At 53.3% G+C, this 25,864-nt stretch overlaps 1 protein-coding gene and 1 long non-coding RNA gene across 2 annotated transcripts in view; one reads left to right on the top strand and one right to left on the bottom strand.

The window, feature by feature from the left end:
* Positions 1–22,931, bottom strand: part of LOC138488134 (uncharacterized) — an 88,216-nt gene extending 65,285 nt beyond the window's left edge. Inside the window, exon 1 of the long non-coding RNA XR_011274592.1 lies at positions 21,794–22,931. This is a non-coding gene — a long non-coding RNA (uncharacterized lncRNA). The remainder of the gene's footprint in view (positions 1–21,793) is intronic.
* Positions 1–25,864, top strand: part of RAD51D (RAD51 paralog D) — a 384,690-nt gene that overhangs the window by 252,012 nt on the left and 106,814 nt on the right. The window lies entirely within an intron of this gene.

Genomic DNA, 25,864 nt, shown 5'->3' with positions numbered 1-25,864 from the left:
CCTATCACCCCCACCCCCCAGCAGTGCAGGGGCACCCTCCACCAGGCCCCCACCCATGTCCCCTATCACCCCCACCCCCCCGCCACCAGGGGCACCCTCCACCAGGCCCCCACCCATGTCCCCTATCACCCCCACCCCCCAGCAGTGCAGGGGCACCCTCCACCAGGCCCCCACCCATGTCCCCTATCACCCCCACCCCCCAGCAGTGCAGGGGCACCCTCCACCAGCCCCACACCCTTGTCTCCCAACACCCCCACCCCCCAGCAGTGCAGGGGCACCCTCCACCAGGCCCCCATTCATGTCTCCCACCTCCCCCACCCCCCAGCCACCAGGGGCACCCTCCACCAGGCCCCCACTCATGTCTCCTACCAGCCCCACCCCCCAGCCACCAGGGGCACCCTCCACCAGGCCCCCACCCATGTCCCCTATCACCCCCACCCCCAGCAGTGCAGGGGCACCCTCCACCAGGCCCCCACCCATGTCCCCTATCACCCCCACCCCCCCGCCACCAGGGGCACCCTCCACCAGGCCCCCACCCATGTCCTCTATCACCCCCACCCCCCAGCAGTGCAGGGGCACCCTCCACCCGGCCCCCACTCATGTCTCCCACCACCCCCAGCCACCAGGGGCACCCTCCACCAGGCCCCCACCCATGTCCCCTATCACCCCCACCCCCCAGCAGTGCAGGGGCAGCAGGCAGTCAGGCAGCAGCAGGTGGGAGCGTGCTCGGGGCTCTGGGGGGCAGTAGTTCGGCCTTCCGGGCAGGAGCGTGGTATTCCGTGTGCGTAGGCGTGGCCAGCTTGGTACGGAGTGATTTTGCACGTGAAAATCCTGCACGTCAGCGTGAAAACCGAGGAAAGGCCCTCAGCGCGTAAGCGCGTCTGTGACGTGACCCGCACGGGTGTTTCCCACACAGCACGTGATGACAGAGCACACATGGAAAGACTGCACGTCAGAGTGTAATTGCGTGTGATTGGTGGAAATGGCCCTACACGCAGAAGTGACAAAGCGTGTAATTGGTGGAAATGGCCCTACACGCAGAAGTGACAAAGCGTGTAATTGGTGGAAATGGCCCTACACGCAGAAGTGACAAAGCGTGTAATTGGTGGAAATGTCCCTACACGCAGAAGTGACAAAGCGTGTAATTGGTGGAAATGGCCCTAGCGCGTACACGCCGGGTAAGTGACGCTGGACGTGTGGCCCTGTATAAAAGGTATGTGTAGAACACGTTTTCCTTGTACGTGCTTTTCGTGGAGAGCGAGTGGGTGAATTCTGTACTTCTTGTCGTTTCACACGCGATTTACTTCACGGCGTTTCAAGTTCGTATTCCCTGTTACCTCTGACAGCTTTTTCTCTTTTTTCGCTTTTCCTGGTTTAGCTGGGCCTGTTCCCTCAAACAGTGTTCCCTTCTACTGTTGTCCTGTCTCCTCAGACACCGTACAAATCTTCTTTTGGCGGGGGTGTTGCCAACCAAACGTGCTCCTTTTACACGCTCGTTTACCAGGCAGACGGTGAGTCACGCACGTATCTAACATCTGTGCTTGCCCCGTGTGTAGCCTACCCCTTCAGAGGTCATTCTAGGCTGCGTGTGACACGCATACGTTCATTCTTGTGTTACTGGGTGCCACAGCGTAGTGCAGGTTTTTCTTTCTGCACACGTGGTCTAGGAGGGGTTGCGTGCACGTCATCTCCCTTTTTTGGGGCTCCTGTGCGTAGCGTGACCCGTCATCTTTCCCCAGGGGTTACAATCAGCCTTGCAAGAGCACTAGGGTACAATAACCATCTGGTACCCAACCCCTTTGACCCCCAATTGCCCAAGACAATAGTTTACAGCCACTCCCATACGCACATTTACATCAGTGCCATGGCTGGGAGGCGAGGATTCCGTAAGGGTGGCAAAGGTGGAAGAGCCACAAGTGGTGGCCGTGGTGTATCCGGTAGGGGACGTGGTCGTTACTTGCAGGGTGAGCCTGTCCCCCCATGTGTGGAGGACCAGTCAAGGGCACCCATAATCCCCCCCCCCCTCCCATTGAGGCTGATGTGGCTGACACCATCCATGCTCAGCCCTTGTTGGACCAGCCCATTGTGGCACCAGATCTGGCTGACTCCATGGCTGACTTCCAGGTCAGCAGGCCTATGACACGTGCGCTGGTGCACGTTGATTCACCATGCCACGTGCATCTGGGCCAGCAAGGTCATCTGCTGCACCAAGGAGGCAGGGCGGAGAGGCTGCAGGGGCAGCTGCGGCTCCATCCACCCCAGCCCTCACACACCCAGCCAGGACAGTGTCGGTCCTAGTCCATGCTGCTGACATTCCCCCTGACACCATCACACTAGAGCCAATGCCTGCACCAACTCCCATGCTGAGTGTGCAATCCCACACTCCTGATACAGAGTCCACCAGGGCTCCTGCCCCTAATGTCCAGAGCGGCGCAGGACACTCAGGATCACCACCACCTTCCAAGCGGAAGAGGAAGAGTGCTCGTCCGGCACAGGCTGATGCCCCAGACACGGCTACACAGTCCGGCCCATCCAGGAAGCCCAGCTTCACGGATGACGAACTGAATGCACTTGTCGAGTATGTGTCCGGACATGACAACGAGATGGTCATTGTTGCAGGATCCAAGACCACACCTGCACAACGCCAGGCACACTTGCAGACCGTTGCGGACATCGTAAGTGCCCTTGGAATCGTGAGGCGCACAGCCAATGATTGCTATAAGCGCTGGAATGACCTAAAGCGCAGGGCAAAGAGTAAGCTGGCCTCAAGTCATGCCGCAACTCTAGTGACTGGAGGTGGGTCTCCAGTAGTAGACATGGAACTCACTCCACATGAGTCAGTCGCTGGGACCTATGTCACGAAGGAACAGATCCAAGGCGTGGGAGATCTGGCTGATTACGAGGCATTGTCCAGTGAGTGCACATGCATGTGTGTGTCATCCATGTGCATGGTGTGTGTGTGAGGGCTTCTGTTTGTGTGCCAGGTGAGAGTGTGTGCGCCTGAGTCGTATGGGTCAGCCATGTGCTTCATGCAATACTTCCTGCGCAGCTGCATTTTGGCCATAGCAGTATCCCTTCTGCCAACAGTACACATCTAGCCCAACTGCACGCCAGTTGCCCTTGAAGTGTCACCTTGCCACAACATAGTTGCTTATTTTTCACTGTTCATTCAGTCAGTTTGTTTGCATTCCACCACTTTCACTAGGCATGTCGCTGTCCACTAGTCACATGTCTGACATGGCTATGGTAAAGTGGAGTGACTTTGTTACCTGGATATCATTTGTACACACATGTCCCTGTGCAATTGGACCATTTCAGACTGGCAGCTCCAGGTGAAAAATCTGACCTGTTAGAATAAGAAAAGCGATTACATGCGGGAACTGGACTGAATGAATAGGTGCTGCCCTCCTCTCCATCTTCACTCAATAGCAATGGTACATGCCATCTGTGTGATGGCATGTGTGTATCACCTGGCAATCACAGGCCAATGTGTGATGCCACTGCCAGGCAGCATGCAGAAAATGTGTTCATCTTCCATCTTGGTGTCATCAGTGTGTGCCATTTGCCTGCACTTCATACGCAGTGAGGGTGCATGCATGGGAGGGTTTCAGTCATGTGGGACATGTGTCAATCAAGTACTGGTTCTCTTGCTTCTCAGCCCTCATTGTGTGCCATGGTGCTAATGCCTGTTTCCATTTCTTTGTTTTCATGTCTTTGCAGGGGAAGACGCACCTGATACTGCTGGGGTTGTGGAGATGGTGCAGACCCAGGAGGGGTCCGAGGGCCGACCAACCACCAGTGAGGGACGTGGTGTGTGGTGGGGGAGAACCCACAAGCGCTGCAGGTCGTGCTCTCAAGGTGTGTCTCTGGCTGCACCTCCCCCGAGCTGTACTCAGGTGTTGATTCGGATGAGACCTACGTGCCGTCGCAGGTGAGTGTTCCAGGGAGGGATTCTGTTCTGTCTCACCCACCTGCACCAGGGTCAGAACCCTCCATGGGGATGTCAGTGTTGGCAGCTACGCCTTTGGTGGTTACGGATGCAGGGTCACACTCCGCGACATCTGATCCTGTTCCTGGGCCAGCAGATCAGAGGGGGAATGCAGTCCTGCAGCCTCAGGCAGTGCCGGCACAGCAAGGCGCAGTTCGCCTTGCCCCAGACAGGTGTGGTGCCCGCCAACGTGGTGGCCGTACGCCACCCGGCAATACCGCATGGGAGCAATCCATTTACGGTATGGCAACCCAACAGGCTGCATCATCCGAGATGATGGCTCAGGCCATGGATAGGGTGGCCACTTCCATTGTCCCCCCAGAAAGGCTGATGGAGCGACTAGAGCAGGCAACCGACTCCATCTGCCAGTCACACAGGGAGGACATGTTGGGGTCCAACAGGGACAGGCGGGCGGCACTGGCGACTCTGCAGGAGGCCATCTCCCTTGAGTCCCAGGGCCACAGGGAAGCCCTGAGGCAGGAGCTCCTTCACCTCAGGACGACTCTTGTTGAGCTTGAGGCTTCAACACACCAAAGGACAGAACAGCAGCTGGAGCGTCTCACCCGTACGCTCTCAGCTGAGATGCAGGCAACGAGGGCGGAGGTCCGGGCATCCCGTGAGTTGTTGCATGGGGACCTCCGCACACTCATCCTCCAGAACCAGACCTACCACACCCGCATGCTTGCAGCCATGGAGGAGCAGACTAGGGCCTTGCGTGGGCTGCCTCCCATAGTGCAACCACCTCCGGATGCGGCTGTACAGGGTGATAATAGCGACAGCAGTGATACTCCCACAACAGGGTAGCCGTGTGGGCCATGAGCCCATGGAGGTGTTTTATCTTCCCAGGATCCACGCAGGTGGGTTCTGGTGTGCATCCTGTCCTCGGACCTCCTGGGTGGCCTCCCCAACCCCCCCGGGCCCATCAATGGCCATTTTTGATTCTTATTTTTATTTTTATTTTGATTTCTTTTATTCCCAATTTTTTTGGGACGATTTGTTGGCTTCCGTGGTTACTGTGGGCATACGCTGCATTGTGGCTGGGCACATGCAGGCTTGTAATGTATTTGGTTCAGATGCTTGGGTTTGGGTCACACACACCCCTCCTGCTTCCCGTTTCCATGGGCTTGCAAAGGGTGTGCCCAAGTGACAGTGAATTACACAGTGACGTTGGACTCCCATGAGCTGTGTGGGCAGTCTGTAGTCAATACTGTGTATACATTCCTAGTGCATATTGCTGTTGTGTTGTACACTGCATGTTGCATTGATGTGTAACTCTTCTTCTGTGTCTACCTCCCAATTTGCAGGTCCCTTCCTCATGTCTACACAAGGACCTCTAGTCTGGAGATGGGGTCCATGCTGCAGCAGTGCACCTACAACTCTACATGGCGCCAACACTGCACAGTTGGTAGTGGTGGGAGTGCAGGCATTTCCAGGTGGTGAGACTACTAATATGTAACATTTGTGTTGTCATGTTAATGGTACTACGTGCTCAAGTATGTTGTTGGTCCGGCATTGCTGTGAGCATTTCAGGTGTTGCAGGTTTCTAATAGGGACACTGTACATAGTGAGACTAGTGTCATGTTGTGGGGATTACTTTGTTTACCTGCAATTAGCATGACATGGCACGGTGTGTCGTGTGGCGGTGCTGGGGTTGGGTTGGCTGACATGGCACTGTCCTCTTGTTGCATTTTGCAAGTGGGTATTCATTTTAGCTGCTTCAATGTGTAACTTCACAAAACTGCATTGGTGGTGTCTGTGTGGGTAGGGATGCACACATTGTGACACTTCCAGGTGAACAATCTCAGGCTGATATGGTATTCACGGTTCATTCTCCAGACATTCAGGATCAGTGTCAGGTTGAGTCATCATTGATTGTCAGATGGAATGTGCCAGGGCAGTGTGCACTCCACAGGGGTGTGATTTCTATGTGAAGTAATTAGCCACTAGCTGTATACGGGCTGCCTCCCCCCGTGCCCTTTCCCCTCCCATGCGCAGCGGCTGTGCATGTGGTTGGGGATGTGGGGCCACCACCATGTCCACGGCCAGGCCCCGGCGTGTTGCAACGTTGTGCAGGACACATGCTGCCACTATGATCCTGCACACTACTGGGGGAGCGTATAACAGCTGCCCGCCAGAACGGTCAAGGGAGCGAAAGCGTGACTTTAGCACTCCGAATGTGCGCTCCACTATGCCCCGGGTCGTAATGTGGGCTGTGTTATATCTTACCTCGGGTGGTGTGGTGGGGTTCCGAATTGGCGTCATCATGTGGGGGCTGAGAGGGTAGGCACTGTCCCCTGTGGAGGTGGTGATTGGTATCATTGGTGGGGTTGTGACCTTGCTCAGTATCCAACATGCATGCATGTGCAGTGGCATACATACTCGCCAAGCAGCCATGTATCGCCATGCCGCCCAGCTTCTAGGTCCCGGCTTAGGGTGGACATTCGGTAAATGAAGCTGTCGTGGGTGGAGCCGGGATAGTTGGCATATACTGAGGTGATGATTCCCTTGGCATTACATGCTACCTGCACGTTGATGGAATGCCAGTGCTTGCGGTTCCTATAGATGTGCTCAGATGCCCTGGGGGGACGTAGAGCCACATGGGTGCAGTCGATGGCACCTAGCACTTTGGGGAATCGTGCCACACCGTAAAAATCCAGGGCGGCAGCATGCCTTTCTGCAGGTGTTCTGGGCAGGTATATGTGCCTGCGGACTGATGGGCGTGCAGTCATGATGTTCAAGACCTGGTGTAGGCAGCATGACTGGGTGGCCTGTGACACCCCACCCACTATGGCACTTGTCCGCTGAAATGATCCAGTGGCTAAGAAGTGCAGTACATTGAGGACCTTCTCCAGGGGGCTGAGTGCTTGGGAGCACAGGGTGGGTGATGTGAGGTCATCCTCCCACTCACTCACCAGGTCCAGTATAATGTGTGGTGGAAACCTGTACCTCCCATACACCTGGTCATCAGGCATCCCGAAAAGGCTGGTTCTGGGTGTGAATATTCTGGCCCTGACTATCCTCCTCCTCCTCCTTTGGTAGCCCACTGCCACTGCTGCTAGGAACGGTATGTTCATCCTGGCGTCTGAGCTTGTTATTGTTAAAGTGCGCAAATGTATGCTTTGCGCGTGTTCTAGCCGAGCGTGTGACCCGCGCACCCCTGGAATCCAGTTCCCAGTCCAATAGCATGTGGAAATTCACATGCACCACGGGATACAGGTTCGCTGACGTACTTGCGTGTGTAAGTGCCCGCGCACCCATGAAATACACGTACATAGGCCAATCGCGTGTAAGCGCACTTTTGTCCAATTACACGCGATGACACTCTGACGTGCAGTATTTCCACGTGTGCCCGTCATCACGTGCTGAGTGGGGAACACCCGTGCGGGTCACGTCACAGACGCGCTTACGCGCTGAGGGACTCTGGTCCAATAGAATCGCGTATGCGTGCTGACGCGCTTACGCGCTAAGGGCCTTTCCTCGGATTTCACGCTGACGTGCAGGATTTTCACGTGCCAAATCACTCCGTATCAAGCTGGCCACGCGAAAACACACGGAAGACCACGCTCCTGCCCAGAAGGCCGAGTTACTGCCCCCCAGTGCCCCGAGCAGCCTCCCACGTGCCATCTGCTGCTGCCTGCCTGCCTGCCTGCCTGCTGCCACCGTGCCCTGCCATTTGGTGCCTGCACATCAGCCATCTGCAGGGGTCCAGTTGCTGTGTCCACCCCTGCTGGAACTGAAGACTCCCGACTGGGATTACATCGCTCCACAGCCCAGCCCCAGGACCCAGTTGTCCACCCACACCTGCCTCTGGGGTTGCCATGTCGGGCACTTTCACATCTGGCACCAGTGGCAACCCCAGGCCAGAGGGGCAGAGGGGCACCAGCTTCACTGACACCGAAGTTGGTGTCCTGGTGGAGCATGTCCTGGGGCAGTATGATGCCCTCTTTGGATCGTCCCGCGCCAGCAAGGAAGGACGGCAGAGGATCTGGGCCGACTGTGTGGTTGCCATCAACGCGGAGGGGGTGGCAACCCGCGACGTCCTGAAGATCAAGAAGCGCTGGGAGGACTTGAGGTCCAGGACCCTTGTGAAGGCCCGGCGCCTCGTGGAGGGGGGCCGGGGCCGCATGAGTTCCATCCAGATGAGGGTCCTGGAACGCGTACGCCCAGCGCTCCACGCCCAGATCCTTGAGAGGGAGGCCCGTCTGGAGTTGAGCGGTAAGTGTCCAAGCATTACTGTGTGAGACAGGGCATGTTGCGGTGTGCTGGTTCTATGATACTTGCCTGTATGTGTGCCATAGGCCATGTATGCATGTATGTGTGCAGGGACATCATGGTAATGCATGTGCGACCAGTGATGTGTGACCCACATGGTTGTTGCATGTGTTCAAATGCCGCATGGGGAGCCCTATGCAGATTTTGAACATGAGAGCATGCCAGTCTCTGTACCTGGACATGGGTGGGGGTGAGGGATGGGTGCTGATGCCAGGTACATATATGGTAGCCATGTCTGTGTGCCTGACCTGCGTGTCTGTGACTTGTGCATGCCATGGATGCATGACACATGTGTGTGACAATGCACAGATTCAGTGAAGCAGCCAAATTACCCTTGTATCCGCTGTGTTTGGTGTGTTTGGGGCCAGATGGATGTGACTGAGGTGAAGGGTGTGCATGTGATAGGCATGAGCCATGATGCATGTGAGTTACATATCATTGAATGTTTCAAGAGTCCATTGGACATGCATGGAAATGTCCATGGCATGCACCATGCCTGTTACTGTGTGTGTTTTGCCTGGACTGACCCATGTGTTGTGGAGGGACATGATGGAAGTGTACTTTGACAGTGCTGCTCATCTGCTATTGCTTCCTGTCTAGGGGACCATTGTTGCCCTGATGCTTGTGTTCTTTGTCTCCCTCTACGCAGCGGCTAGTGAAGAAGAGGGCGGAGACGGCGCTGTGGAGCAAGGCGGCGGGGATGCCCCCACGGCTGCAGCGGAAGGGGTGGGTGAGCCCCCACAGGGGCCTGCTACGGTGGGAGACGGTGAGGAGCCATCCAGGTTGGTGGTTTGCACAGAGGAGGAGGAGGCCGCCACTGGGGCACACATGGGGCCTGGTGGGGGCATCCCTGCTGGTGCAAGTGGTGCAGTCCAGGGCCAGGGGCAGGAGGCAGCACAGGTCACCGTGGAGGGGCCTGTGCATTTCGCTGTCCCTGACCCTGTGAGTGCACCACCATGCACCAGCAGGGATGCCCCGTCCCAGGCCCGTCCGCAGGTAGAGGGGATGTCCATGTCACCTGACTCCTCTCCACCTGCGGACGTGGGAACCCCTGGCCGTGTGGAGAAGGTCCTGATTGGGGTCGCGATGCGCACGGCTGTGATTCGTGATGCCGTGCGTGCTTCCCGGGAGGACGACGCACGTCATCACGAAGTGCACTGTGCCGACGTGGCCCAATTGGGATCGGCCATGTTCGGGGGTTTTCTGCATGTGTTGTCCAATCTGGCGGCCCTCTCCTCCTCTGTGCAGGCTATACACCAGTCGTTCTCCTTGCCGTCTTCCGGCCCAGATGCCACCAGGGCCCCCTGTGGACCTGCCCCGACCAATGCAGCCAGCTCGGTGGGGATCCCATCCCTGCCACAGTTGGGAGTCGGAGGTCCAGCAGGGGTGGACAACACGGCAACTGGACCCCAGCAGGTGGAAGATGTGACAGCATCATCAGGCAGGGCACGTGCACGACGGCGTCGGTGGTTTCCATCAGCCTGGATGCCGTCGTGCTGGCAGAGGCAGTGGCGTCGGAGGCAGCAGCAGGCTCGACGTGGGAGGCATCATGGCTCGGGGCCTTCAAGATCAGAGGGGCAGGCATCGGCCGGAGGGCAGGGCAACCCTGGGATGGTGGTGTCTTCCATGTGGGAGCAGTTGGTCCAGCGGATAGGTGCGGAGCGGCAGCGGGCGGAAGAGGAGCGGCTCACCATGGTCAGGGCGGAGTTCTCCATTCGTCGGGCGTTGAGGCGGGCTGAGTGCCTCGAGGAAGCTCGCAGGGAGTTTGAGCTGGACATGGGGTTATCCCTGCGAGACCTCGGGGCCAGGACAGAGTCCCGCCTCCAGGACATCGACATGGAGTTCGATGATGCCCTGGCCAGCAACATCACCGAGTGAGCCGCAGGACTTGCCCGCTGCCTTTGTATATAGTTATTTAGTTAGTTAGTGTTAGGTTTCCTTTATTAATTTTATTTTTTTTTGGACCGCTCGGACAATGGCCACTTTTTTGTATATATTATTTTCATTAGGTAGTAGTAGGTTTCATTTATGGTGTTGGGCTCATGGACCCTGGAATTTTCGTGTATATAGTTTGCTTTTTGAAGAAACATTTTTTTTATTAATTATTGTGTTCAGCATGAGGAAATGGTTTTTCATTATTTTACTTCCACATGATTTTGCTTTGGACAACATTTGTTTTTGGATTACTTTGTTTTTTTTATTTTTACATTTGTTCTCGGACATGGACCATTTATTTTGTTATCGCCATTGTTGTATGTTTGATTTTTTTACTTATTTTTCATCTTTAATACATGTTCTTTTTAACTTTCACTTGTGGTATTTTCTGATTGGTTTCATACATGTCATGATATGGGTTTTGACATTGACTTGCACCCATTGTGTATGTGTGTGTGACGGACATGTGTTCATTTACAGACTTGCCATTGGGGTTGTATCATGTACTTGCATTCACTATGTGGGTGGATGCAATCCTTGCCTGGGTGTTTGTGCTGGGTATGCTGCCCATTACTGCCATGATTGAGTATCGTCAGGACCTGGGGGCAGGGGGACATGTGTGGGTGCCTGGTGGAGGCTGCCCCTGCACTGCTGGGGGGTGGGGGTGGTGGGAGACATGAGTGGGGGCCTGGTGGAGGGTGCCCCTGGTGGCTGGGGGTGGTGGGAGACATGAGTGGGGGCCTGGTGGAGGCTGCCCCTGCACTGCTGGGGTGTGGGGGTGGTGAGAGACATGAGTGGGGGCCTGGTGGAGGCTGCCCCTGCACTGCTGGGGGGTGGGGGTGGTGGGAGACATGAGTTGGACATGGGTGGGGGCCTGTTGGCAGGTGCCCCACAGTGCTGGGGGGTGGGGGTGGTGGGAGACATGAGTGGGGGCCTGGTGGAGGGTGCCCCTGCACTGCTGGGGTGTGGGGGTGGTGGGAGACATGAGTGGGGGCCTGGTGGAGGGTGCCCCTGGTGGCTGGGGGGTGGGGGTGGTGGGAGACATGAGTGGGGGCCTGGTGGAGGGTGCCCCTGCACTGCTGGGGTGTGGGGGTGGTGGGAGACATGAGTGGGGGCCTGGTGGAGGGTGACCCTGGTGGCTGGGGGGTGGGGGTGGTGGGTGACATGAGTGGGGGCCTGGTGGAGGGTGCCCCTGGTGGCTGGGGGGTGGGGGTGATAGGGGACATGGGTGGGGGCCTGGTGGAGGGTGACCCTGGTGGCTGGGGGGTGGGGGTGGTGGGAGACATGAGTTGGACATGGGTGGGGGCCTGCTGGCAGGTGCCCCACAGTGCTGGGGGGTGGGGGTGGTGGGAGACATGAGTTGGACATGGGTGGGGGCCTGCTGGCAGGTGCCCCACAGTGCTGGGGGGTGGCGGTGCAAGGGGACATGAGTTGGTGTTCATTAGTTCAAGGAGACATGTGCCTTTGCTGGGGGGCATGCCCATGTTGGGTGGGCTGCCTGCGGGACATGACCAGGGATGCAGGGTAGTCCCCTGTGGTGTGGGCTGCCTGCAGGGGCCGTGGAGGGTGTACAGGTGGGAGGACCCACACTGTCAAATCACATGTGGGACTCCCCGGCAACCCTGAAATACACGTACCGTGCAGAAATCGCGTGTAAAACTTCCCGCGCAACCCTGAAATACACGCGCCCAGGCTATTCGCGTGTGGAACTCCCCGCGCACCCCTGAAATACACGCGGCCAGGCTATTCGCGTGTGGAACTCCCCGCGCACCCCTGAAATACACGCGTCCAGGCTATTCGCGTGTGGAACTTCCCGCGCACCCCTGAAATACACGCGCCCAGGCTATTCGCGTGTGGAACTTCCCGCGCACCCCTGAAATACACGCACCCAGGCTATTCTCGTGTGGAACTCCCCGCGCACCCCTGAAATACACGCGCCCAGGCTATTCGCGTGTGGAACTTCCCGCGCACCCCTGAAATACACGCGCCCAGGCTATTCGCGTGTGGAACTTCCCGCGCACCCCTGAAATACACGCGGCCAGGCTATTCGCGTGTGGAACTCCCCGCGCACCCCTGAAATACACGCGTCCAGGCTATTCCCGTGTGGAACTTCCCGCGCACCCCTGAAATACACGCACCCAGGCTATTCGCGTGTGGAACTCCCCGCGCACCCCTGAAATACACGCGCCCAGGCTATTCGCGTGTGGAACTTCCCGCGCATCCCTGAAATACACGCGCCCAGGCTATTCGCGTGTGGAACTTCCCGCGCACCCCTGAACTACACGCGCCCAGGCTATTCGCGTGTGGAACTTCCCGCGCACCCCTCAAATACACGCACCCAGGCTATTCGCGTGTGGAACTTCCCGCGCACCCCTGGAATACACGTAGCCCGCTCCCCCAGGCCCGATCGCGTGAGGAACTTCACGCGAACCCCTGTAATACACGTAGCCCGCTCCCCCAGGCCCGATCGCGTGTGAAACTTCACGCGAACCCCTGAAATACACATAGCCCGCTCCCCCAGGCCCGATCGCGTGAGGAACTTCACGCGAACCCCTGTAATACACGTAGCCCGCTCCCCCAGGCCCGATCGCGTGTGAAACTTCACGCGAACCCCTGAAATACACGCACCCAGGCTATTCGCGTGTGGAACTCCCCGCGCACCCCTCAAATACACGCACCCAGGCTATTCGCGTGTGGAACTCCCCGCGCACCCCTCAAATACACGCGCCCAGGCTATTCGCGTGTGGAACTTCCCGCGCACCCCTCAAATACACGCGCCCAGGCTATTCGCGTGTGGAACTTCCCGCGCACCCCTGGAATACACGTAGCCCGCTCCCCCAGGCCCGATCGCGTGAGGAACTTCACGCGAACCCCTGTAATACACGTAGCCCGCTCCCCCAGGCCCGATCGCGTGTGAAACTTCACGCGAACCCCTGAAATACACGTAGCACGCTCCCCCAGGCCCGATCGCGTGAGGAACTTCACGCGAACCCCTGTAATACACGTAGCCCGCTCCCCCAGGCCCGATCGCGTGTGAAACTTCACGCGAACCCCTGAAATACACGTAGCACGCTCCCCCAGGCCCGATCGCGTGAGAAACTTCACGCGAACCCCTGAAATACACGTAGCCCGCTCCCCCAGGCCCGATCGCGTGAATAACTTCACGCGAACCCCTGTGATGCACGTACCCTGCAAATCGCGTGTGAGACTTCCCGCGCACCCCGGTATACACGCACACGTATTTTTTGTCAGCGGGTGTCCGTGTTTGTGGGTACCCCTTTGCACGTCATTTTTCCTGGAGGGCCACAGTATGGGACATTCATCATGGCAGTATATAGGTGCTATTTGTTGGCGCACCTTTTGGCGCACATTTCTTACAGGCGCAGAGACGCTACCGCCTGCTTTCTTGTGGCGGTCGTGTTTGTGCCTGTGCGCTGGTTTGAGCGTGCGCTTTTTTCCCCTATTCTATTCCATGAATACGTGTTGTAGGCGAGCGTGTGGGCGTTCCGCGCACTTGTGCCCTGTACTTCCCCCGTGACGCCCACGTTTTGGCAAGTTGTTCCCCATTCCGAGTGTTACGCCCGTGTTCCGCCTACTTTTGTTGCGTGCGCCGCGCTATGTGCGAATTTCGCTGTGGCCTGTGCGATTTTCGCTGTGACCTGGCGCACGCTGTTAGATGGCCTGTGCGCCAACGTGCGCCGCGCACTTTTTTATCGCACATCCGCTGGTTTTCTCGCGCACGGCCTTCCATGAATCGACGTGCGCTGCTTTTCGTGCGATTTTCGCACTTGCACTGCGATTTTCGCTATTCCACTGCGATTCGCACGTTTTTGCCCACTTGCGCCGCGCTAATTATTCCATGAATCGGCCTGACAGTCTTTGATCATACAAATGTTGCTATTTGCAACATTGGGCTCAACACAGTCCGGTTTGCTATCGGCTTTCTCCAACGCACCGGCTGTGCTGAGCCCTTCAGCGTTTCTTTTCTCAGGAAGCAAGCGCAGCATCACAGCGGCAACTGCTTCTCCCCGCTTTGGCTATCAGCGCGGGTGGGCACCGTTGGCACCTGTTGTACAAAGGCTTTGCGGGTCTGAGTTGAAAAGGGCAAGAGCAATTCCCTCCTCATCGTCCTTTCAGGTCTCGCTGCTTTTCTCCTCCGTTTGAACTGTGTTCAGCCTCTCTCAAAATGTGCTCCCGTGCTCTGCCTTTTATCCCTATTGGGAAGAGAAAGGGCCGTCAGGTGTATGTGGTTATTGGCAATTGCCTGACTCTGCCTGACCCATGTGTTAGGACATGTCAGGTGAACGGTTTTGCTGTTAGTCCGTTGTCTGTGACGGTGTGATAAAGTGTACGTGTAGGAAAAGTGGGGGAGGGTTGGTTGGTCAACTCGGAAAGGTGGGATTTGTAAGGGTTGTGAAATTAATAGGGGGATTGTGGGGAAGGTAGTGTTTTGTCAAAACAGACTGGGAGGTAATAATCAGAGCGACTTGGAGAAGAATAACTGGGAGTATTTGTGTACGCAACAGGAAACAGGGATTCTGGGAGATGTAGTTTTGTAGTGCAGCAGGGCTTGGGTTCCTAGGGGATTTACCATGTACTGAGGGGTCATTGGATTTAAGCAACGGAGATTCATTGGGTCGAAGGAAGGTAGACGTGGTACAGCCTACAATAGCTTCAGGACTTTGGTCCTCCTCTCTTTCTTCCCCTGCGCCTCACCTGGGCTATTCCCCCAAGCACAACCCTGGGCTCCCGTACCCAGGTGATCTCCCTCGCTCGTCTGACCGCATGGTTGAGATCTGAGCACACCAGCCCTTCGCTGGCCACCTGAATAAGGGATTCTCAAGGTCTACTTGGGAGAATACGCTCAGGTTTCTCACCCAGGACACACAACCGATACCCCTTCTTGACTACTTTCCATCAACAATTGGCCTTTTCTTCCTTTGACAGTGAAGCTTGGTTCTTTCATCAGTGTCATACTCTTCTAACACTGTACCAGGGCTTGGTTGGCCACCATGCACTTTGTTGGACTTTTCTGAATTCTTACAGCTCTAGCCAATACAGGTTTCCCCGTAACCTGCAGTTCCTTGAACTCTTTTAGTTGGCCATTTCTTTGGTTCTCCTCTCATACCTTTATTGGTATTCCCTTGGCTTTGCCATTACTTGTCTTAAACACTTTGTTCTGTGGTATCTGCTACATGCACCACCTTTCTTTCACTCCACTCACGAGTGCTCAAAACTTGCTTTTTCTCTTTGCGGCATTTAAAAGCGCTTCTGTCTTTTAGTTTGTTAGGTATTCAAAAGTACTTGTTTCAGCATTTAAAAATGCTTAGAATAACTTTCAGTTCGTTTGGGAATCAAAAGTACTTGGTTCAAATTCCTGGAACGTCCGGTATGAATATTTCCCTTGTTTACACTCACCGGTTGCATGCGGCAGCTCCCTTCTGTTTCTTTTACTCCTTTTTCTGCTTTCCAGCTTTCATAGCGTCACCTCCATTGGCAGCCACAGAACTTTGCTTGCTCTCCTGGTTTCCTGCTGCGGCTGGGATTCCTGGGCGTACTACAACTCCTACTGTGTGAACCTGTAAAGGAGGGTAGGAGGACCTCTTGACCTTCTCACGGTCACCCTCTGCGTCTCTCTCTCCAGCTCGACATGGCTCCCGACTCCGGTGTCTCCAGCTTCCTTCTCTCCAGCCCGTTCCCTTTTGTGCTGTGCAGCAAGGATTTTTATATCCCTTAGAGTTAAGTGACCTCAGATGTGGGTCATTAAGCCCAATTGCCTGACCATGCCGGAATCCATTAGGTGGACGTGCCTGGTTGTTCCACCTGTAAACCCCCATAGCCCTCTTTGTCTCAGTACCAGAGTGGTGTTTGGGGATATTTGAAATAATAAAGGAAGTGTGTATAACTCTGTGTTGTCTCCTCCTCGACTTCGTACCTGACTGATCTGGTCTGTATTAACAATATAGCGCTGGTATGCGTTTGTCTCACCCAACTGAGGATGTATCTTCCTAGTTGGTCTTTTCCTCGTCCCAGTGTTGAGATGGTGTTTTTGGGGGACAGTTTTAAGGGAAGAAAACGGAAAGGGCTGGCAGTAGCCTACAAAGGCTTGAGGGATAGAGGGTTCATTCTGAAAAGGGAATGGGGATACCATGTCTCACCGAACAACCTCCTCTTCCCAATCCCCATGTTACCTCTACCCAGGTGATCCTCCCTTGCATATCCATCCCCAGGGTCAGGATCCAAAAAGTGATGGCCTTTCCCTGGTCACCGGAAAGGAGGACACTGGAGGAAAAGAAGTAAGGACACCCTCAGGTTCCTCACATTTCTCACTTTCAATATGACACAAAAAGAGGGTCCAGGACTACAGAAATGTGAGAGGATTTGGGTGATGTTAGAAATCTCTGTATGAGTTCCCACGATGCCCAGATCAAAATGACGGTCTTATTTTCTCACTACCTGCTGTCATTCACAATTTTGTTGTTGGGGAAGAGAGTAATATCCCAATAGGGATTGCTCCAGGCACTGCGGAAACATTTTGTAATGCCATTGCACCAGACATTTCTCTTTCAAATACTTTTTTGATAATAAAGAGGACTCCTAGTAACCCAGATTGTGTCGACGTGTCGGCAAAAGGAAGATACTACTGCTAAGACTTGAATCCATTCTAGCCCATTGTGCCAGTCTGATTTTGATAATGTGGACAAAAACAAAATACTGTTTAATGGAAATAACTCCACTACCATGATAAAAATACATAAACAAATGTTCTCTCTCCTGTGAGTGGGTGTGGTTGTGGTCAATTTGATAAGTCCAACCTTTGTCAAAGCTATCTTGATTCTTATCAGCAAACTTGATCATCTAAAAAAGTTAATCTTTGAAATTACTAAAGTGATACAGCAATTATTAAAGGATACTGTTAGGCAATCAGTACCCACTCCTACTTTAACACGTGCCCATCAGACTGCCCACACTTTAGACCAAGAGGGTCTCACTGGTAATACATTTATTGGTTCAATAGAACCTTTGCCCCCTCCGCGCCCTTCTAAGGGTCATTAATGAGGTAACAGGAACACACAAAAACTTACAATTCTAAACGAGGGATTATTCACAGAGAGGTATAAATACAAGTAAATAACAAACCTCCTCAGAAAACCATCCTCGTTTAAGCCAGGCTTACATTTGACACTACAGGAAACGTACCCCAGCTTAGTAGGGGAGCCAAAGAGAACCAGGATTTGCTGGTTAATTAAGTTATACATTGGCTCCGCCATAAGAGGGATTGTTTATCAATCATTAAGAAAGATATTGGTGAGGTTCATTGTTGCGGCTCATAGAATGGTGGGTTGCAGAACTTTGGGGTAGATGAAATCATAGTCAAGCGGAGACAGGCAATTGGTAGAAGGACTATTGTCCATAGTTAAGATTGCTACCTCCAAAAGATCTCAAAGTGTGCCTAAGACTTTGCGAAGAAAATTATGAACCAGGGCCAGCAAACTGCAACAGATTAGTAAACCTTGACATTACCCAACCTGTATTGAACCCAAATAACCTGGGTTGAATGTTTTTTTTCTTTTTTATCAGTCAGAAAAGCCCCGCGACTTGGTTCTTGGTGTGTCTGACTACTGTGTCGTGTCTTGAGAGTACAACAGAGAAAAAACAACAACTCCGGTATATGAACTGTTTAGGTATAGACTCTGAAAAAACAGGCGGCAAGTCTGATTTAGAAATCTCCTTTTTAATTGATTACTTCAAACACAATTCCATTCCACATTTGTGGGTCAGCCCAATTTTGATAATGCATGTTTCGGCTTGTGTGCCTTTTTCAAAACTGGGCATTAATTAGCATCATCCTGGTAGTCTATCCTTATTCAGTTCGCCCAATGTTAATGGGATAATTCCACCTGCTGGTTCTTCATTGCTTAGATTCTGTGCGCCCGTTCGAGCTGAATAAGGATAGACTACCAGGATGATGCTAATTAATGCCCATATTTGAAAAAGGCACACAAGCCGAAACACATGTTATCAAAAAGGGCTGACCCACAAAGGTGGAGTGGAATTGTGTTTGAAGTAATTAATTAAAAAGAAAGAGATTTCTAAATCAGACTTGGCGCCTGTTTTTTATGTATGTTTATTGAGTTTATATAGCGCTTTACACAAAAGCACTTTACAGAATAACAACAGGTACAGTAATGAATGCAGCATAATTTACAAACATGAAACAAACCAGTGGTACAGTATTTAGAACAATTTACTCAGAGGGGGGAGGAGGTTAGAGAAGTGGGGGGTGGGTGACCTCCTACGCACTATGGTGGTTCCAGTGTCCGATGACCTCAAATTGATCGCAAAGGGGGTGAGGGGAAGGGAAGGGGTGGACAGGGGTATGAGGGGAGGAGAGAGGTAGGGAAGGAGAGTCAGGGGGGAGTGGAGAAGAAGGGCTTTCAGGGAGAAGCGGAAAGATGGGTAGATGGGGGTAGAGCGGATGGAGAGAGGTAGGGAGTTCCAGTGGAGGGGGGCCAAGAGTTGGAAGGAGCGGAAGCGTGCGGAGGCACAAGGGGGTGGGGGTACAGTGAGAAGATAGAGATCAGCTGAGCGGAGAGAGGGGGAGGGAGAGTAGAATGAGAGGAGGAAGGAAAGATAGGGGGCGAGGTCATGGAGAGATTTATAGACAAGGCAGAGGAATTGAAATTTCAATTGTGAGAGGAAGGGGAGCCAGGCGAGTTGAGAGCGTGAGGTAGAGTCTCGAGGGCCGCGAAGACATAGAGTGCGGATAGAGGAGTGGTAGATGGATCTTACGGGAGGCAGGTGAGAGACAGGGAGTCCAAAGAGAAGAGAGGAGCAGTAAAAGAGACAGGAGAAAATAAGGGACGAGATTAGGAGTTTAGAAGCGTGGAAGGTGAGGGAGGAGTGGATTTTGCGGATGTTGAAGAGGTGGTGCCGACAGGCACGAGAGGTTAGAGAGATGTAGTTGGAGAAGGAGAGAGAGGAGTCAATTTGGAGTTCAAGGTTTCGGGCATGGGTCAAGATGGGGGGATTGGAAGGGGGAAAGCGGATGAAGGAGGGAAGAAAAGCACTTCGTTCTTGTCAGTATTGAGAGAAAGAAAATGGGATGACATCCAATTTTTTAATGGCCGTAAGGCAGGAAGAGAGAGTGTAGTGGAAGTCAGAGGTGAAGGAAGAGAAGGAGAGAAAGAGTTGGGTGTCATCCGCGTAGAAGTGGTGGGAGATGCCAAAAGAAGAGATGATGGGGTGAAAAGGGAGGTATAGAGAGAGAAAAGGAAAGGTCCGAGAACGGAGCCCTGGGGAATGCCAAAGGTCAGGGGGAAGTTTGGAGGAGGTGCGGCCGCCCCAGAAGAGAGTAAAGGATCGGTTTTGAGAGGTGAGAGGAGAGCCAGGAGAGGACAGAGCCTTTGAAGCCAAAGGAGGACAGACTGCTTAGAAGTAAGGGGTGATCTACAGTGTCAAAGGCTGCTGAGAGGTCAAGGAGGATGAGAATTGAGGATTGCTTAGCGTAGCGAGCGGTGAGGAGAGAATTGAGTACATAAGTGAGAGCCGTCTCAGTGGAGTGTTTAGGGCGGAAACCAGACTGGGAGGTGGGGAGGAGGGAGTGAGAGGAGACGAAAGCTGAGAGTTGGCTATGCACTCGAGGAGCTTTGGAATGAAGGGGAGAAGGGAGATTGGTCTGAAGTTGGAGGCAAGAAGAGGGCTAGCAGAGGGTTTCTTCAGGATAGGGATGATGGTAGTGTGTTTGAAGGCTGAAGGGAAGGTAGCAGAGGAGAGACACATTTTAAAGAAGGTGGTTAGATAGGGGATGAGGAGAGGGTAGACTTTGGGGATGAGGGAGTTGGGGATGGGATCAGAGGGGGCAGCGGTAGGGTGAGTTTTGGACAGGAGACGAGAGACGCAGTCTGGGGTGATAGGGAGAGAGAAGGTAGGAGTCAAGTAAGGAGAGAAGAGGGGAAGAATGAGATGAGGTTGAGAGGGGGAGGTTAAAATCACAGAGGACAGAGAGAGTAGTAGGGGAGGGAGAAATGAGAGAGAGAAGATGGTCCAGGTCTTCATAGAAGGAAGAGAGGGGGCTAGAGGTCTGTAAATGATTAAGAAGGATATTGCATGAGGGAAGGTGAAGGATTTGAAGAGAAATGCAAAGGAGGAGAAGGTAGGGAGAGATAAGGAAGGGGATGAGGAAAGACATTTAGGGTGAAAAATGAGTCCGCTGCCGCGACCTGAGGGGCACGGGACATGAAAGGAGGACGAAGAGGGGGGTGGAGTGAGATGCAGGAACAGTGGAATTGAAGGGGGGATCCAAGTCTCAGTGATGCAATGGAAGTGACGTTTGAGTCGGAAGAACAGATCAAGGGTCGCAGTGGCTTTGTTGCAGATGGATCGGGCATTCCAGAGGGCGATGTTGATGAGACTGGAGGGATTGGCAGTGGGGAGGTGGATAAGATTAGAGCGAGAAGGGATTCTCCTAGGGGAAAGGGATGGGCAGGGGGGAGGTGAGAGAGTGGGGAGGACATTAGGATGAGCAGAAGGTGAAGGAAGAGGAGGAGGAAGAGGGGGAGGGAGGGAGATGGAGGGAGGCCAACGGAGGGAAAGGCAGGTAGTGCATGACAGGAAGGGGATGAGAGTTGTTGCTGGTGGTCACACAGCAGAGTACCCACAATTGGAGTAGGTGTCAGGAGCTATTGCAGGTAAAGTGGAGGGGGAAGGGAGGGTGGAAGGGCTGGGGAGAGTGAGGTTTTAGAGAAGAAGGATGGGGAGTCAAGGCAGTTGAGTGGGGGTCTAGGCAGTGGGGTGAAGGTTGGAGCAGCAGGCGGTCTGAGGGCGAGGTGGTAAGGGAGGAGGGGTCCTTTGGAGACCAGCTGCAAGCAGAGAGCCAGACAGGGTGGTAGTCACAGGTGGTCTGTAGTATGGAGGGCGAAATGACAGTCCGTTGCAGCGCAGGCAGGCTGGGTCACTCGGTGGACAGCGACAGTTCTGGGTTGAGCGGGGGTTACAGTCCGTTGCAGCAGAGCACAGGCAGGCTGAGTCACTCGGTGGACAGCGACAGTGATGGGTAGAGTGGGGGGGAGGGGTAGCAGGTGGAGAGGGAGGCAGTTCCGAAGGTAGTCACAGTGGTGGTAGTGGCAGAAGCGGTTGCGTGCAAAGGGGCCAGACAGAGAGGCAGCCCACAGGTGGATCGTAGTAAGGAGGGTGGTATGACACACCCGCGGTACGGTTACAGTAGAGGGGGGTTTGCCAAGCTGTGTAGGAGTGGGGGCGGCCACTTGCAGTGAATGGGTAGTGGCAGTGAAAATGGCTCCTACCTCAGTGTGGCAGCGGATAACTCCGTGGACTATAGCGTTGTTGGGCTGGGCGGTGGGCCGGGGCAGCCAGAGGTAGGAAGGAGGCGCAGCTCTTGAAGGAAGTTGCAGTGGAGGTGATGTCAGGCACGGCAGGCGCAATGGTAGGCGCAGACATGGTAGAGGGTCATTTGGTTTAGGTGGTGAAGGTAGGCGCATTCACAGCTGAGGGGCTCGCACTAGCCTCAGGTCCCAGAGCAGAGATTAGGGGCCGCGGAGGAGGAGCAGAGCGGAGGGGCCGCAGAGGAGGCCTCACCCCGTATGGAGTAGATGCAGTGCTAAAGAACCACTCTGGCGCAGCTCCTGAAGGTGGTTAGGTAGTGAAGGCAGACACTGCAGGCGCTCCAGGATGGTAGGTGCTGTCGTGGCAGTGGGGCTCACAGTGGCCTTGGTTCCTAGGGCAGAGAGGAGGGGCCGCGGGATGATAGGCGCTGTCGTGGAGGTGGGGCTCACAGTGGCCTCGGTTCCAAGGGCAGAGAAGAGGGGCCGCAGAGGAGGAGCAGTGCAGAGGGGTCGCAGAGTAGGCCTCTCCCAGTCCAGAATAGATCAAATCTCATAGGGCCACAGAACCCTTCTTAGGGTGGGCGGCAGGCCGGGCAGTAAGATGTTGGGGGAGGCGTGTCTCCTAAACGTGGTTAGGTTCTGAAGATAGGCGCCGCCGGCGCTCTGGGATGGTAGGAGCAGTCGCGGCTGAGGGGCTTGCAGTAGCCTCGGATCTCAGGAGCAGAGCGGAGGGGCTGCAGAGGAGGCCTCTCTCTGTACGGAGTAGATGCAGCGTTAGAGGACCACTCTGGCGCAGCTCCTGAAGGTGGTTAGGTAGTGAAGTCGGGCACACCAGGGGCTCCAGGAAGGTAGGTGCTGTCGCAGCAGTGGGGCTCACAGCGGCCTCGGTACCTAGGGCTGAGAGGAGGTGCCGCAGAGGAGGAGCAGTGCGGAGGGGCCGCAGAGGAGGCCTCTCAGTCCGGAATTAGATGCAGCGCTAAAGGATCACTCTTGAAGTGGCAGGCGCCCACAGCTAGTTGCTGATATGGCAGGCGCGGCCATGACCGTGGGGGACTCGGCTGCGTCAGGTCACAGGTAGGTAGTAGGAGTAGTGCGCTGAGGTGTGTAGTGGAAGATCAGATCAAAGAGGAGGAGCTGCAGGGGCGGCCTCTCCGGGGCTCAGCGCCTCTCGCAGCACGGTGCTGGTGCAGCGCCGATACAACGCCTCAGGCTGCAGTGGAAGATCGGTTCATAGAGGAGGGTTTGAGAGTTTATACCTAAACTGTATTGAACCCAGCTTACCAAAACAACGTGCCATCACCAGATACTAACACTCTACTTATAACATTGATTGACACCAAACAACCCATGCCAATGCTTGCGCTCCTGGTATCCTTCCAATGTCCATTACAGACGACCTTACTGACTTTGCTATGATAACATAGAATATAGCCACGTCAAAAAACAAAATGCCTGATTTGGACTGGCACTACCTTTTGGATAACGATAAGGTAATCTTTTTACAGGAAACATGTTTGACCAATGATCTGCATGAGGCAGGTTATGCTAGTTTTGCCATACCTGCTATCCACAGTCATAGAGGCAGACCAAGTGGGGGACTGTTGGTACGGGAAGACATGAAATTAAATGTTACAATTAAAACAATATAGATTTGATGTGCTTAATGTTAAGTTTCCACTCGAAAGATAGGTTATTGCTTATTCTCTGTCTATGTATTGCTATATGTGGTAATGTCATTGCAGTCCTGGAAGAGATAAGAAAATATAAGTGAACGCGATAAAACGGTGCTAAGAGGACCTCAAGTCTGAAAATTGTAATGGCTGACTTTAATACGCAAATTGAGCGCCAACCTACAATGAATACTTGAATTAACGAAGTAGATGATTATTGGGTATACCTGAGCTTGATTGTCCACCGCCTAAACGCAGTTATAGTCAAGCAGATGAAATAGCAGCATTCTTCTTTACTCTGGGAATGCATGGGTTTAATGGCCGTCTAACTGGTGCAATCCTGCAATGCCAACTTTCACAAGAGGTTTATCATTAGTCATCTGATCTTGATTATATTTTTCTTGATGGGGAGAAATAGGAAAAGGTAAGTGCTTGGAGGAAGTACCAAGAGTGCAGAGTGACCGCGACCCGGAATGCCTAAAACTATTTAGGGAAACTCTTATGAAAATGCAGATACTAAATAAGCTCATAGTTTAGATACTATATCCAATAACAGAAAGAGGATTAGATGGGCAGATTTTGATTACAACACAAATACCCCACTGACTTTTCAAATTATAATTATTATTATAATAATTGTTTATTTATAACGCACTTAATACCAAAGAGGTTTCTAAGCGTGGACCCGGGATTTAAACTGGTGTTGCTCTGCGTCATCTTGTTTCCAAGACAAGCACGTTGCCGCTGAGCTATACTACCCAAGACAAAGCAGTTTTACTTATCCTTGAATCTATTCTGACACAAGAGAGGCTTGACTAGGCTACATTTGATTCATTTGACCATGCTCTGGTGGTTGGCCTAGCTCCAATAGTTACTAAACTATCTTTGAAAGTTAAGAAACGGGCACAGCCATGTATTCCTGGTATGGACCAGAATGTTGATCCACTAAGAGGTATCTCTTGCGAGAGGATACAACTAACGTAGCCTCCCCCGAATGCCTTTATTGAGGATGTGATTAATCTGAAGGACTAATTACTGTTTTCCCGGAGGTAACCCCCCATGTGGCCAGGGGACGGCAGCCGCTACCTGATGCTGACCCTGGGGGCAGCTGTATGAAGGAGGATCACATGGGAGGAGACAACTAGCGGTGACTTCACTGGACGAGACGCGGTATCCTCCCCTTTCCCATGAAGAATACCCTCTGATGCCCAAGACCTTGATGGCCTGTTACCATGTATTTGTTTCCCCTTGTCTAGGAAGTAAAGAAACCTCTTCAAAATATTATGTATGTCAAACCCTCACCTATGACCTGAAGAATAAAAGCTCCAACACCTTTTTTGCTTCTGGTGTACCTTTTATATGAAAATATTCTCTTATGTAAAACCACTGAAAAAGACTATCCCAAAACTGAAGGTCCAATGACAACCATATACTCCAACTCCCATAACCGCCAAAGTACTGAGATGAGGAGGAAGGAGTTGGTACAAGGTAACAAGAACATGAAGCATAATTTGAAAACTAGTTGTTGTATGAAACCACCTGTGCGCGGGACATTTAAAGATAGCAACTACACTACCGAGGGTAGCAGTGCAGGAGAAGACGTTGGCTCATCTGCAAGGGCTTATGAGCGCACTGGTGTGGCAGAGCAGTAGAGTCCGCTGAGACAGAAGGAGAAATGCAGTGCGTGAGCAGGAAGTGCCGTGGAGATGCTGCAAGAGGGTTCCTGGGCACTCGACAGCTTGAAGAGGCAGCGTTCCCCAGACTGGGATCTAAAGGGAAGCATGTGTGTGACTGTGGAGCTGTGAAGGAAGCGGGAAGGACGTCTGCACATTTCAGAGTGGAAAGCGATCGGCAGAGCCACGCCACAGAAGCACAAACAGGACCAGAGACGCTGGAGAGAACCAGTGAGGAAATCCAAAGCAAGTCTGGAGCCTGTGGCGTTCCGGCCTCTGTGCCAAGGACAATTTGAATGATATGAGACTGCTAATAAAGAAAGTGCAAGAAGATTGTTTGAAAGCAGAAAAGGCAAACTACAGTTCCAAACCCCAATGAGATGTGAATGCATGAGGTGCAAGTGTCAGTCAAAGTTTGAACGGAGATTAAAGCAAACAGATATACAGAGTTAAGAACGGTATATGCAGTTTTGGTGATACAGAGGAACTGTGAAACACAAGAGAAGTCCTGGCAAGAGAAGGATACCCGGCACTTGAAAACGCCTAAGAAGTCCTAGCAAGGAAAGGATACCAGGTAACTGAAACACACGATAAGTCCTGGCAGGAGAGCACACTAGGCAGTTGGAATTGCATAAAGGGTCCTGGCACGGGACTATACCAGGCGATTTCCAAAGCTACAAGACATGTTAAAGAAGGACAGTGTTTGCTAGACAATGGAGAACATTGTGATAAAGAAAAACGGATACAGAACTTGTTGTCTAACAGGAATATTGTGAATCAAGGAAAGGTACAAAGGAACTGTTAGTAATTGCCATCCCATTTTAAATCCAGGGGAAGGGAACCACCCTCTGGATCCAAGGTCCTTTCACCTTGGAGAACATTTTTGTTTGAGCTATTCTAATTTTCATTTATGAACACTTTTTGCCAATATCCGGTTCAAGACATTTCCTTTCTCAATTAATTGTTTTTGTTAGTAGTGTG

The sequence above is a fragment of the Ambystoma mexicanum genome, chromosome 9, assembly GCF_040938575.1.
Source record: "Ambystoma mexicanum isolate Mex_15411 chromosome 9, UKY_AmexF1_1, whole genome shotgun sequence".
NCBI classification, from domain to species: Eukaryota; Metazoa; Chordata; class Amphibia; order Caudata; family Ambystomatidae; genus Ambystoma; species Ambystoma mexicanum.
The sequence above is the reverse complement of the archived record's forward strand: the minus strand, read 5'-3'. Positions and strand labels throughout refer to the sequence as shown.